Source organism: Nannospalax galili, unplaced genomic scaffold (assembly GCF_000622305.1).
Source record: "Nannospalax galili isolate Female #2095 unplaced genomic scaffold, S.galili_v1.0 scaffold85, whole genome shotgun sequence".
In the NCBI taxonomy this organism is placed as follows: domain Eukaryota; kingdom Metazoa; phylum Chordata; class Mammalia; order Rodentia; family Spalacidae; genus Nannospalax; species Nannospalax galili.
Window position 1 is genome coordinate 9,255,848 of NW_008358866.1, and position 15,412 is coordinate 9,271,259.

Below are 15,412 nucleotides of genomic sequence, written 5' to 3' on the forward strand. Positions count from 1 at the left end.
GGGGCGGTAAATGAAAATTTCCGGTTCTCACTGCACCCGGAATGAGGGGGGTTGTGTGGATTTGGCGACTGAAATAAGCCGCGTGGAGGCGACGGAGTGGGAAGCGTCGTCGGGAGTCGGCGGGGTTTCTGCAGCTGGGGTCGTCCAGAGTTGGGGTTTTGACAGGGTGAGGCGGGGGTTTCAGCAGTCTGTGATGAGGGCGGATAGAAAAAACACAAAACTATCAACAGCAATTATGAGGGCCCGTGGGGGTGGAAGATATCAACACTTTCCAACACACAAAAATCAGACCCAAAAGAATTCTTCCTTATTCAGGGGGGTGGGGGAGAAGCTTGGCAGGATGCCTTGCAGAAAAGAAAATACTCATCTGTCCCAGCACTTTTCACTTTCAGCATGAGCTACATTGTTTTGTTTTCTCTCGCTTCCTTTCGGCCTCACAAAGCCCTATCTTTTGGACAGAGGCTATGGTTTGGAAACTGCCAAGCACACTTGTGGTTAACGATCTCCTTGAAGGGGATGGCAGGATCACAATTATTAAGTGGTTAGGAACTGCTGAGGGTTCACTAAGGTATTTCTGAAAAGCGAAAAAGACTAAATTTTTAGTGTAAATAACAACTGCAAGATAATAGACACATGCATACACATTAAAAAAAAGTGTTTAGTTTAAATGCATTATTGGAAGTTTGACATTTGAAACTGTAAGAATGTCTACTTTACCTGAGAAAAACTGGATGCAGTTATTTAGATGAAAATGAGATGGGTTTTTTTTTGGTGGGGGGGGAGTAAAAGAAAAAAATAGCTGTCTTTGGGTAATAAGTCAGTGTTCTTCAAAATCTCTATCTATAGAATACTTGAAACCCAAACATCTTAAGACAAAACAGAGAGAGAAAGAGAGAGAGAGAGAGAGAGAATGTACTTTGTAGAAAAATTAAAACCAGGAACACTTTAAATTGGAAATATTATAAATTTTTGTTTTTATTAGTTTAATTTCACAGTAGATTTTTTTTTCCTTTATAAAATTCTGTTCTACAATGTGAAGCAAGGTTAAGGGAATAAAAGTTCCTGTAGAAAACTAGTAATCAATTTGCAGATGCACTGTAATTTTTCTTAAATAAAAACAGTGAATACTGATGTACCTTTAAAGGATTTATAAAACACATTTTGTGTTTGAATACATCTTCTAAAATAAAACATGGTTTCTGAGCAAAATCCATCTATAATTTCATGTATATTATATGCTTAAAGTAAATTATTAGATTTTATATTTATAAAAAACTGCATTACTACCAATCACTGGTTGAACTCTAAGCTAGAGATATAAATGGGAACCCTCCATTTTGATCACTGTGCACATTAATCCATGATTTTTAAACAGTATTTACTTGCTGGTAATTCATATGATTATTCGATCTAGAAATAGTAGTCAGTAAGTAGCTGTAAGAACAAACACATGATGTTGTGAATTTATTAGAAAAAATAATATGTTCAAAAACCAGTAAGTGACAAATATCTTTAAAATTAACTAAAGAGTCTTTTGTCTATACTGGGTAGCATTTTCAATTATGGAATTTGACAACCATTATTAGATTAAAAATTCCATGATTTAAATCACCAAATCACTTGGTAAATGTAAAAAAGGAGGAAATAAACTCTAATTATGCCAGGTTTCTAACTCTCTTTGCGTCCTGCTTTTTCTGCTATAGCTTGTGTTTTTTGTTAATTTAGCATTATGCACTTTTCCTGGTTATGGTTCACATTAAGTTGCTGTTGGTTAAAACTTCAGACCCAAAGAAACTTTACAATGGCTTGCACAAAACTAGTAAATATCAGATTATTTTTGTTTATGGATAATTTCCTCTGTGGGTAGCAGGTTATCATAACAAAATTTGTGCAGAGTTTATAAACTATTAACCAAAGTCTGGCTCCTTTGTTGAGGAGCTTTCTGTGAATGAAAACACAGAATTCAAGAATGACGACTCCCACTGTTCTTCCCACATCACATGTTCCACAGTTGCAAATCAAGATCATTTTTATAGGTTTTTAAAAATTAGAATTCATGGATTTATTTCTGAATATGGTGGTGCAGAATATACTAGAAGTTTTCTTAGTGTCACATAAGGGAGATATTTCATGTGTGAACAATTTTACATCAAACTGTGTGTAACTATTTGTTTTCTCTTAAATAAAAATTGAAATTTAAACCTCTGGTATATAACTTTTAACCTTGGTAAAGAAATTAGTAATTTATTTAAAATAGTAATAGCAGGATACATAATTCTAAATCTGATTTATAATAGTAATTCAGATTTATAAACTACTTCTGAAACTTGGAAATGAAGTCTTGCTATGGTTTATTATACAGTGTATTGAAGCTCCATATAAATGTATTTTTGTCTATAAAATTCTCCTGTGTATTGTTTTGATAAAAGCATTTCTGGTTTAATAACTTTGGGATGGGCTAACTTACTTTTAACCTAACTTCTATATGTATGTAAAAGTTATCTTTCTTAAGTTTTCCCCTCAAATATAAAATTAAAAGTTTGTAAATATCCCAGGAAAAATCTATTGTATTTTCAGCTTTTTAAACTAAGAAATTCTGAACTTTAAATAACTTTCAGGTTTCTAATAAGTTACTTCCATTGATTTGGAAATTACCTGGATTTTTCTCCTTTTATTGTTGCATATGATCTAGGGCATTGCATATGAACAGTGTAATTTGAAAAGATTTTAATATCTGCCATGAGGGAACAAAAAACATGATGTAGTAGCTTATAAAATTTAAGAAAGGAAAAAAAACCCCAGATATTGTCTTTTGGAGAATTCTGTTTTCATAGGTTTCACTGCTCTGTAATTATCTTTACAAAATGTCAGTACTGTATTGAATTTGTATAATTATCAACATCTTTTCTAATTTTCCCCTTTTGATAGACACCCATAACTTCCTTTTCCTTTGTGTGTGTGTTTGTGTGTGCATACCTGTAATGTTCTTAGCATATTGTTATGACAGGTTCAAGACAGGTTCCTAAGAACCTTTCATCACCTATATTACAATTCTAAATAATCAGAAAATAATTACGGAAATATGCTTAGAAGAGATGATGCTAATCACATTGAAATACATGTTCTTTTCAATTTAGAGTGACTTACAATTTTCGCTAGCATCTAACATTTCTGAGTTAATATTCACAATTTGATCTCACACATGGCCTAATAATTGTGTTTCCATAGCTGCTATTGGTTGAGCTGAAAGGTCTATGTGTCTTAGATAGCTTCTTCAGATGGAGCAGTGAAGGTTCAGTCAGGTAGGGGTGGAGGAGGATGAAGTGGGATCTGGGAGGTAGGAAGAGAAACAAAGAAGCCACCCAGGAAGAAACTTCCCTGAATGGCTTGGCAGCAGGGGCAAATGAAGGAGGCACATGCTGAGGTCGCAGGGCCAAGAGATGCAGCCTCAGTGCCCTAGGTATGGTGTATCTAGGCAACCTGATTCTTTCAAAGTGAATGGAATTCTGTGCCTCTTCTATTCTGCAATTAAATCTGCCTTATTAAATGAGACTGTATAGAGTGTCCATATTCATGTGACTTACTTTGTATTGTCTCATTCTGGATTTTTCCTGAATAATAAAGAATAGAACTTGTTACAAAATTGTTTGAATGTCTAGCAGACACTATACAATAACACAGTTTGTGGAGGAAACATTTTAGCATAGATTGAAGAGAGAATCTGATTTTTAAACTGTATTATGAACTCCTCCAAACTTACCCACATGTTTACTCATGTAGCCCAGTTCCCAGGCACAGTGACTGACAAGCGTTTTGTATATTTTGTCTATGGAAAGTTTAGCTTTGTAGCTTTTATTCGCCCTTCTTTGGGATGGCTTCTGTTTCCTTCAGAGAAGTGTGTTAGAAGAAAATTTTAAATATAATACCACAGGGAATTTTTTAAAAGTTTAAGGAACAATATGCTGATTTCAAGACCTCAGAAGCCTGTTTTCTCTGCCTGTTGTTCCTTTCCTCTTTAGCCCTCTTCACTGAGTCCCCTCATCTTTTCAAAGCCTAGCTCCCCTGTAAAACCTTTGGAATTCCTCAACCTATACCTTCTCAGCTGGAAGGTATCTTTTTGATTCAACACCTTTAAATCCTTTACTAAAAAAGCTACAAAGATTGATGCCCTACTGTTTACCACCCGGAGTCCTAAAATACTCACTATTCCTTAACAGGCAACCACGTCCTGGCCTTGTCTTTTGGCAGTAGTAGGTGGACAGTAAATGCAGCAATGTCCTTGTTAGCTTCTTACCAAATCAAGCAAACACAGAATAGACTGGAACAGTTATGACCTATCCAGAGTGACTTTTGAAACATCAGGAACCAGTGTTATAAGATGCTTACGCAGGAAAGAATCAGATCATCCTGCTGCTTTGGGCGAATTTGATAAGTTTTGCAGATATTGGTGACTTAAAGACCAACTTTAGTCTAAAAAAATGTTTTTAGGTAACTGTGTCCCATTTCCTATCCCTCAAAATTGCAACCAAATTAATTTTATTTGGAGACAGCAAATATTAAACTCTAAGGTAAATTAGCTACATGTATGGTTCAGAACCTAGAACTATTGTTAATTTTATTTGCCAGTATCCTTGACATCTAAATGACTGTATAGAATCCTAAAACATAGGATCCTTGATTTCTAAATTGGAAGGCGTTTTTACTTGTAATTCTTCCTTCCCTGGTATTAATCACTGCAGAGACCAGTCATTTAACCTTTCTGACCTTCAGTGTCTGTGCCTGTTAAATGGGTTTGCTAATCTTTCAGTGAGATTAATGAAAACAATTTGGGGAGAGGAAGTAAAGAATTTCATTTTCGGAAGAAAAGATATGGAGAGGTGTAATGTAGGTTGCTGGTGTGGCTATCAAAAGACCTGAAATTAGATCTCGAATTAACCACACTTAAAAAGCCCTTGAGCTTTTAGAGCCTTCTCAATAAAAGAAATGATTAGATTGAATGATTTCTAGAACTGCTGTAACTTGATCCTCCCCAGCATGTTAATGCCTGGCACCGTCTTTATACACTTTTTTTTTTTTTTTTTTTTAAATAAGTTCTCTAAAGAATAGTAACAACAGAGGATGAGACTCTGAGGTCAGCAGACTGCAAATGCAAATTATATTGTGCTCTCTTAACTCTGAATTGTACAGACAAAATAGAAATTAAGACATCTAGAAAAACAACAGTGCTTTCATTGGAGATGTAGAGAAAAGATGCGGGTGCTGGGTGAACTGGCACACACCTTTAATCCCAGCACTCAGGAGGCAGTGTCGGGTGTATCTCTGTGATTTCAAGGGCAGCCTGGTCTACATAGTGAGTTCCAGGCTAGCTGGGGCTACAGAGAGACCCTGTCTCAAAAAGAGAGAGAAGATGAAGGCTTTCATTATTTGTCCAAAATTAACTGTAGTAAATGAGTCAACCATCATTAACACAGTGTAATAAACTGCAGTAGTATACTAGAGTCAGGATATCAAGAGTTAGTGATACTGATGGTCATAGGAATTCTTCAAGCATAATTTTGAGGGTATAAAGCATCTGCAAATCATTAAAACCATCAATGGCAGCTGGTCTTCAGAGAGTCTGTAAGAAGGTGGTGGTGGAAGGTTCGGGAAGGTTTGCTGTAAATTTGACAAGCTTAAGTAGGAACATCATTAATTCCTAGAGATGTTGATCAAAAGCTGTTTTTAGAATGGTAGAGGCTGTGCCTCTGTGTTCCTCTTTTCCACCCCAACAGCCCTTGTGCATGGTTTAAGGTCTTTCTTAGATGAACAAGGAAGGGAATATAGGACTTTAGAACCAGATAGTCAGGGAATAGAAGTCTAGCTCCATTTTGTGACTTCTGGATCCCCAGCTCCCTCCACCCATAAAGAAAGGATACTGTAGCCTGCTACAATAAGCTAGCATCAGGTAAATGCCTATTGGGTGCATTTTGCATTTAGGAAATGCTTAATAAGTGTTAGTATGCAGTCAGTATCCCTGTTACAAAATCCAGCTTCCTGTTCCTTTTCTTTCTAAGGACAGCTAACTTTCCATGGAAATTCTTTCTTAGCCAAGTTGGAACATGTTCTCCCTGTAGGAAGAATATCCCTAGAACATCACACCTAGATTACCTTGGGCCTTGACAAAACCTTGTCTGGGTATGTGAGGAATGCTGGAGAGAGTAGTGGTCTCATGGAGACTTTCAGTTTCTTGTTTAGGTATTACCTTAGTACTGCTCAATCTCTGTAGTCTGCTCCTCTCTTTCTCCACATCTTCAATTTTCCAGTCTTCCCTTTCCTACTGCTTTAAAGTGGCCCGAGGACTACTCTGTTCAACCCCTTATATCTAGATGTACCCCAAATATTTACTGACATTTGTCCTAAACCCTCTGCATTTTGCCACCTTGCTGAATGGACCTTTCCAGTCACAGTATCCCCTCCCCCTTCTCTTGCTTGATGTGCTTCCCAGATTATCATTATGTCAAGCTTTTTCCCAGCCATTGTCTCTTCTTGATTTAGTCTAACATTGTATTTTCTACCCGATACTCTTTCCTAAAAATGCTCTGGGGGAGCTAGCTTGCTCCATTCTTCCTTTTTGAAATTCCAGGCCTGTTTTCCTAATTCCTCGGCTGCTTGTCTTTAATGCTTAAATGCTGGGGCCATTTTCTTCCCAGCATTCTTACTCCTATCCATGTACCTTTGCTGCACAGCCCCTAGACTTCTGTTCTCAACTGACAGTTACTCTTGAGGTACTACAGAATTTGTTGGAACATATGCATCAGAGTATAAAAGCAGGTTCTGAAGATGTTATTTTTCATGTCTACAGAAACAATGAACAGAAAGTGTTAACTAAATGAAAGATTTGTCATAAGAAGCATAGATGCCCTCAGATAAATTCCTCTCAAAAGTGGATGCCCTTCTAGGCCACACCTTAATTCTTTGTCAATTCCATGCTATGGACCCCTTTGGCAGATAAGTGAAAACTGCATTTTTGCTGGTCAGAGCCTCCAGTCCTCCACTTCTGAGTTGAACTATGGTGGCCTCCTTCACCAGGAACAATAGTATGATGAAAGAAATTGAAGTTGACTCAGGCTGACTAAACCTGACTTCACACTAGGTTAGACAGAACCATGAAATCCAGATAGCAAAGCTTAAATGTGAGTATTTAAAAACTTTTATTTTTATTTTATGTGTATGAGTGTTTTGCCTGCAACTGTGTAAGTACACCCGTGTCTTACAAAGGTTGAGGAGGTCAGGAGAGGGTGTCAGATCCCCTGGAACTGGAGTTACAGATGGTTGTTAGCTCCCATGTGGGTGTTGGAAAGTGAACCTGGGTCCTCTGCAAGAGCAGCCAGTGCTGAGTTATCTCTCCTTTCCCTTAAATGTGAGTGTTAGCAGAAACAAAAACCGATTTAAGATCTGGGAGTGTGCAGGTGGAGCTCGGAGCTGGGAGCTATGATGAGATTTCTAGCTGCAATGTGGATACATTGGTTTTCCCTGGTTCTACACTTCTAATGTGTTTTCTCTCTTAGATGCCATGACACATAGACTTAAGCCACTTCTTGATTTGATGTTCTTTTGCCATGCATTGCCATTGGTGTAGCCTAACATCTAGAGATACTTTGTAAGACTCAACAATCAGCAATGGATTTGTTCTGCAGACATATTTTCTTCAATACAAGTTGCAAGCCCTAACCTTTTGTTAGCTGCATATTAATAAAAATGGGTTCCATTGTCCTTGTAGTTCCCACCACACCTGCTCTGACCTGCTTCATTCTCCTTCTTCGTACCTATTCTTATCTTTTTTAACCTTACAACTTCATAACTTCTTTCAGGGAATGTATGGCCTCTTCTCACTCTGCTCACCTTTACTTCTGGCTTCTCTACTCAACCTCTAGTCAGTCATGGGAACTTTCCTGGCTCCCGTTGTTTTAGGCCACCCTTGAAGCAATACTTTGGCTGAACCAGTATTATTGTGTGGCCTTTCATCTTGACTAGGTACGGGAGGCTGATGTTCCCACAAATTTTTTTTTTTTTTAATGTTTTGCGTGTGTGTGTGTGTGTGTGTGTGTGTGTGTGTGTTTGCTGAACCTAGGGTCTCATCCTTGCTAGGCAAATATTCTACCACTAGGCTACATCCCTAGCCTTTTCCTTAACTTCTTTAGTGTCTTCTCCCACACTTCTGAAAATTTGTCTGACACTGAAGCTGTGATGTTGAATTAGGTATTTAGGAACCACCAGCCTACCCCGATCCTCATTATATTCTTGTCCAAACAGCAGCTTTCTAGGACAGCTGAGAACCTATAGGCAAAGCAACACTGGTATCTGAGAGTAGTTGGTTCTCTATCCTTCTTTCTAAAAAACCATTTCATACTTCCCTCTCTCCTGTCAAGTCCCCAGAACCTGCTTCCCACCCCCTACCCCTGATTGTCATGATGCTTTTGCTTTTGGACTTATTGAGAAGGTAGATGAGGTAGTTGTGGTAGCTTATGTCTTTAATCCTGATATTTGAGAAACTGAGGTAGGAGGCTCTGTGAGTCCAAGGCCAGCCTGGGATATAGTGAGTTCAGACCATCTTGGGCTACAGAATGGTATTCTGTCTTAAAAAGGAAAAAGACAAAGAAATCAATCCTTGCACTTTCACAGCCCACCCTTCCCAGGATTCCCCCCTGGCTCCTTCCCTCAGAGCCCCTCTGGCTCCTCCGCTAGTTACTCTTCATCTTTCTAATGTGTTTTCTGGGACTGAGTCCTTGGACCTCATCTTCCCTCTTTCCACTCTTATTCCCTGTCAAGTACTGTGACTTTAAGTGTCATTTGCGTGTGGGTACTCTAGAAATTGTACTTCCTTTAGACAGATAACACCAATTGATATTTCTGCACAGATAGTACTCATTCAAAATGTTTTTGTCCCCCACCCCCACCTCCAGCCCACTTCTCTCACTTTTTCTCTATGTTACTAACTTAAAACTGTATTCCTTAGTTGTGAGGTCCAAAGCTGAGCAACCAAGTTTACCCGCCGTCTTTTTTCATGCTCTATTGGTGACCATCAGCAAATCCTACCAGCACTGCAGCCATACCTTGACTGAGCAGCTGCCTTCGTCTGTCACCTAGTCCACTGCATTTGCCTCCCAAGTGGTCTGTTTCTGTACTTACCATTTCACCCTCTCCACTCAGCTGTCAAAGTGATCTTTTAAAAACAAAGTCAGATCATGTCTTCCCTGGAGTCATCCTGGTTCTCTGAGAACAAGATGGAAGTCCTTTCTGTGGTTAGCATGGCCATAGGTACTCTGAGCATCCTCCAGCACCCACCGCTCTCCCTGCCTCCACCACTGTGGAACCACCTTGCTGCCTGTTAAAGCTACTGGGAACATATCATGCCGCTGAACCTTTGCACCTGCTGTTCCTTCAGGCTGAAATACTCTTCATCCACACGTCAACATGGCTGTTTTCCTTTGGGCTTCACTCAAAAGTCGTCAGAGGATGATGGTTCAGTGATAGTTTGCCTAGTATTTGGAGGTCCCTGACACACACACACACACACACACACACACACACACACACACACACATATGTTGTCTGGCCACTGCACATAAATTGCACCCATTCCATCTTATTTTACTTTACTTTTCTTTCTTAGCACTTATCAACATCTGACATACTTTAAGCATATTTGTTTATTTGTTTCATATCAGCCTCCGCCTCACTTCACTAGAATATAATCTACAGGAGAACAGGAACTTTGTTTTAAATACTCCTGAATCACTAAAACAAATTTCTGAAACACTATGGGCACTAAATAAATATTTGTTGAGTAACTGAATAAATGAAACCTTTTCCTATTACCAGGGCTTGCAATTAGCTTGTCTTTATCTGGGTGATAGTTTATTAATTATGAATAACTATGCATAATATATACCTTAGTAGAATCCCCCTGAAGCTAGGCATTTTATGTCCAACCAGTTTCCTTCTGGTGACCTTTCACTGGGGTTGTTATAACTACTGCTTAAGGACAATTTGTTTCACATGCCGCAGATGAAATTAGATCTAAAATTACTAAGACTACAAAGTGAGTACAGTATTCCATTAATTGAAATTAGTCCTATGCTGGAATGTGTGTGCAATAAATGGGAATTTTATTTAAATATTTTACCTCTCCTCATATGAAGAATGGGAAAGAGTTTAGTCATAGGTGGCCAAATTCAGTTCATCATCTTATCATTCCGGATTCTTGCATGCTTGATGAGAGCCAGTGAGAAACTAAGAATAGAGACACTGCAGCCACACTGTGTTGGTTCAAATCCAGGCTCTATCACTTGTACGTTGCATCCTTGGGTACATTGCTTAACTTCTTGGTGTCTCACTTTCTTTATCTGGGTTGATAATTCATAAGCCTCCCTGCCTCATGTGATTGCCCCGAAGGTTTAAAGGCACTTACAGGACTGGTTCATAGGAAGTACATGTGAACTACGATCATTACTCCTATCCCCTTGACAACAGCTGCCAGTTCTTAGCAATTTACTGTCCTTGTTCCCAGGCACCTGGCCCAGGATTTACTGCTTGGTACTTTGTGTCCAGTGGCACAGGCACTGCACCTTCAGAGCTCTTACTGTTTATATGCTTGGTTCCTCCCCCCTTCCTTCTCTCCTTGTGTCTCCCTCCCTCTCTTCCTTCAGTTCTGCCCTTCCTCCCTCTTCTCTACTTCCTCTCTCAGTTTGCTGGGTTCACTGGCCCTCTCTCTCCTCTCCTTCTTTTACCATTTCTATTCTCATTCACAGACTTCTAGAGGGAAACAGCTTGTCATGTTACCAGGAAGAGTCCTTGGAAGCGAATCTTTCACAGCTCTCACCTCCTAGGTAGAATTTTGCTCTTTCAAGTAGCCCCTATTGTAGAGCTCAGAGGCTCTTTATCAAAACCTGCTCCTTGCTCAAGGTGACCAGAAATGCCACCTCAGCACTTTTGGCTCACATGTGGATTATACCAACAGCAGCTGCTGCTTTAGAGAACTCTGCCTTGTCTTATCAACAATCATGGGCTAACTGTGAAACCGTTCATAAGCAATTGTCTTACTTGTAGCCCCTTAGGGGTATCCATGAAGTAATGTTGTTGCTTTGATGCTTAATGAAATTCAATGCCAATGACACTGAGAATGTAGGAAGGAATAAAGGACATGTTCAGTGGAAATGTGTTTTTCCCCATTTGTTTTATTATATCAGAAATTTCTTGAATGAAGGAACCATGCATGTTGTGTTCACTTTAATATGTACAAGCACTGCTCAGTGTTGTCCGTAATAACGCATACTTAGTGAATCAGTGGGCCTAGAGTATTTGCTTCCCAAGAATTAGGCAAATATGTCAAAAGAGTTCTAAAAGCACAAAGCCTTACACTGTGAATAACAGTAGTATCTTTATGGGATTTCATTTGTGTGTGTGTGTGTGTGCACCTGCGCATGTGCGCGCACACACGCGTGCAGTGATGTATGGATACACAGCGACAGAGGTTGATATTGATGTGTCTTCTGCTGCTGCTCTCTCTACTTTATTTTTTGAGATAGGGTCTCTCATTGAATCTGGAACTCACTGGGCAGGTGGGCCTGTGTTGCATAAGAAAGCAGGCTGAGCAGGGACCAGGGAGCAAGTCAGTAAGCAGAGTTCCTCCATGGCCTGTGCTTCAGCTCCTGCCTCCAGGTTCCTGCCCTGAGTTCCTACCTTGGGTTCCCTGATGAAGTGTGTGTGTGACCCAGGAGATGTAAGCTGAATAAATCTTTCCTCTCCATATTGGTATTGGTCAGAGTGTTTTGTCACAGCAATGAAGGAACAAGCTGGAACACTGTGTAATCTGTAAGACTTGAGGTATTAGATGACAAAACTAAATGCAAAGGTATATTAAACATAATGTTACTTTTTGGTGTAAAAAGTCACTTCAGTTTCCTTAAGTTACAAAATCACAGGAAACTGAAAAGTATCCTAAGAGTAAACCTGTATTTTTGTTTTGGCTTACCTGTATTGTAACATGCCTTTAAAATACATCTGTGTTTTCAAATTTTATAGTTGTGAGGATTCTGAATGAAAGGCAACTTTATATTTTGCCCAGAAAATTTTCAGTAGTCTACATTACTTTGAGGAAGTCACCATGATGCTGATTCAAAGTGATGAACATGCTTGCTTTAATTTTTTTCTTACTACATTTGTATTTCCACGTATTACATTCCTAGACCAAACTGGTTTGCACATCAGTGTTGCTTGAGCAGGAGGAAATCATTATAAGGAGAAGAGTTATTGAAAATGGTCCACGTTGTGTAATTCCCAGGATAAATGGGCTGAGTAGCAAATGTTTCTGTTGTGAACTGTTTTATACTGAAATGTGCATTATTAAACCCATTTGTTGAACACACTGAAAGATTGAATATCTCCCTAAACTGGAACTGGAAAATGTTTGTTTGCCATTTGTCTCTTTCCTCTGCTCAGATCTTGTTAGATATTATTCCTGGATTTCCTGGAATCCATCCACATTACACAGAGAAAAATCATAGATGAAGAAGCCAGAAAAGTAGAATTCAAATTTCTAAACACATATTTTAAACAAGATCATAAGAAAATTTAAAACTGTATATGTAATAGAAACTGCATGTTGGAAAGCACATAGAAAAGACAGTGTGGTAGGTGACCATTTTTTCCCACCATAAAGATCTTACCAGCTGAAGTACAAGAGTTATCAGCTACACAAATCTGAATGTAGCAAAAAGAATGTTTGTGATCAGGGTGGCTGGGGTGGGCATTGTTATACTCTTTCTGATTTCACCAGTATGTAACTTGGTTCACTGTTTATTTAAACAGTACACATTTAATCATAGTTCCCTAAAACATTACATGTATAAACAAGTTGTTTTTATTTAAGTTGGAGCAATCTTTTTTAGTCAGGGTCTCATTTTGTAGCCCTGGCTGGCCTGGAACTCACTATGTAGATCAGGCTAGTCTTGAATTCATAGTGATACATCTGCCTCTGCCTCCTCAGTGCTGTGGTCAAATGTATAATCTTATATATACCTAATTTGATGTTCCAAATACCTCCAGGAAAAAAATTCTCTGTTGGAAAGTCAATAAAAGAGTCAAAGACTAGAGTTATAGGAAATCTAGCAGCGGGAGTGGAAGAACTTTCTGTCACAAATGAAGTCCTTGTTGATGGTGCTTTTTCTTCCTCCAGTAACTCCACTTATCTAGAATTAAGCTGGATGTAACATACAGTATAGATTCATGTATTTATTCAATAAATACCTATTGAATGTCAACCATATACCAGCTTGGGACTAAGCGCTTGAACTTGCTGTAAATTATCAATGTGACATGGGGCTTCTGAGAAGATCTCAAAATTCAAAATACAGAGGCCAGATAACTAGGAGTAATAACCTTTGAGTCAAATGGGAAGTGAGGGAGGTTGAGACAGGTATATATTGCGGAGTGAAAGAGATGAAATCAGCTACATTCTTTTGCTTCAGGATTTTTTTTTTTTTTTTTTTTTTTTGCCATAAATGGTACAGTAAAGATAGAAGAGACTTTGTGGCACATAGACAAGAATATTTCTAGCAAAGCATCCTGGGATTGATGTCGGTATTTCCAGCACAGTGGAAACTAACATGACTGTGTTACAGTGAGCTAGAACAGCCCCAGGTTTTCTTAGGCAATGCTCTTGCATATAGACACAAAACCTAGGCAGTGAGCATGAGGTGAGTCTGCTGACATGACCGGAGCCACTGTATCAGAAAGGGCAATACAAAGGACTAAATAGAGTTAGCAGAAGAATTAAACCATGAAGGATTTGTTATTCATTGACCTTAGTAAGCAGGAAATGGAAGGAGATGATAAGGTGGAGGGATGTAGTTTTAGACACGCGTTATGGCTGAGAATGAACATTGCAAAGGCTTTCAATAATTATGATCTTACTAGTAAATAGCTAAAATATGGCATTGGAGGATTACAGGAATCAGGATGATGGGTCAGTTCAGGGGAAGCATTTCATAGCTCTCTAGAATGACTTTTGAAGTTGAGAGAGGTGATGATAAAGGAGCATGTGTATTCACTTAAAAAGGAGTCTTGGCTGGAGAGATGGCTCAGTGGTTAAGAGTACTGGCTGCTCTTGCAGAGGACTGGGGTTTGGTTCCCAGTACCCATATATGGTGGCTAATAGCCATCTGTAACTACAGTTCCAGGGTACCTAACACCCACTTCTGGTCTCCTAGGTATTGCATGCATGTGGCGCACTTACATACAAGCAGGCAAAACACTCATACACATAAAATAAAAATAAATTTTTTAAAAGGTTGAAGTGTGTCTTATTTTTAACTTTAAAAATGTTATTTGCTAAATGCAAATGCTATTTGTGTGTGTGTGTGTGTGTGTGTGTGTGTGTATGTGGACCCGTGCAAGTGCACACACACCATGGCACATGTGTGGAGGTCACAGGACAACTTTTAGGAGTCATTCTTTCCTTCTACCAGGGGTAGGTTCTAAGGATCAAACTCAAGTCATCAAGCTTTCAGGGAAAGAGCTTTTTACCTGCTGAACCATCTTGCTGGCCCAAATTTGGACTTTTAAATCATTGAAAGAAAGGCTTCAAAAGGACCAAAGTTTATTTCTAAGACATTCCTTTAATACATCTCTTCAAACAACTACATTTTTTCCAGACTTATTCAAGCCAATGTTCAGTTGCCATTAATAATTTGATTTTTTTTATTCTGCCCCTGACAAGAAAAATGTCATTTTATATTATTCCTCAGTTTCTTTCTGATACTGTTTTTTGAATTCTTAGTTCTCCAGCCTTAAAGTGGCAAATAGGGTTGGGGAGATGGCTCAGTGGGTAAAGTGCTTGTTGCTGAGTTTGGATCCCCAGAACCCATGTAAAGCCATATGTGCTATAATCCCAGTGCTCCTCCAGTGAGGTGGAAGGCAGGAGACTCACCAGAAGCTTGCAGGCCAGCTAGCCTGGTGTAAACAGTGGTGAATAATCGGAGACGCTGTCTCAGAAAGGTGGAAGGTGAGGATAGACACCCGAGGTTGTTCTCTAACCCCCACACATGTGCATCCATACTCCCAGGCATATACCCCCCACCACACACACATCAAATATATTTTTTAAATGTCTAGTAGTAAAAGGATGCGCTTTTCTTAACATTACATACCCTAAGATTTTCACATACATTAAGAAAAGGCCCAGTTGGCAGAATGTCTGTTATTTTTTAAAGAAATTCTTTATATTGAAAAGATAAGTACTGTATTATTCCTAATAGTTTCTTTCTGAAGACTGCTCTTTATTTAATTTAATCTTACTCATATACTCACAGTCTTAAGCTAGTTTTTAATCATCATTATATTAAATATGTATACTATAATGAATGTAATTATT

The 15,412-nt window shown here is 38.8% G+C and overlaps 1 long non-coding RNA gene across 1 annotated transcript in view; it reads left to right on the top strand.

Moving 5' to 3' along the window:
* LOC108490168 overlaps nucleotides 1–15,412 on the top strand; it is a 73,833-nt gene that overhangs the window by 396 nt on the left and 58,025 nt on the right. The window lies entirely within an intron of this gene.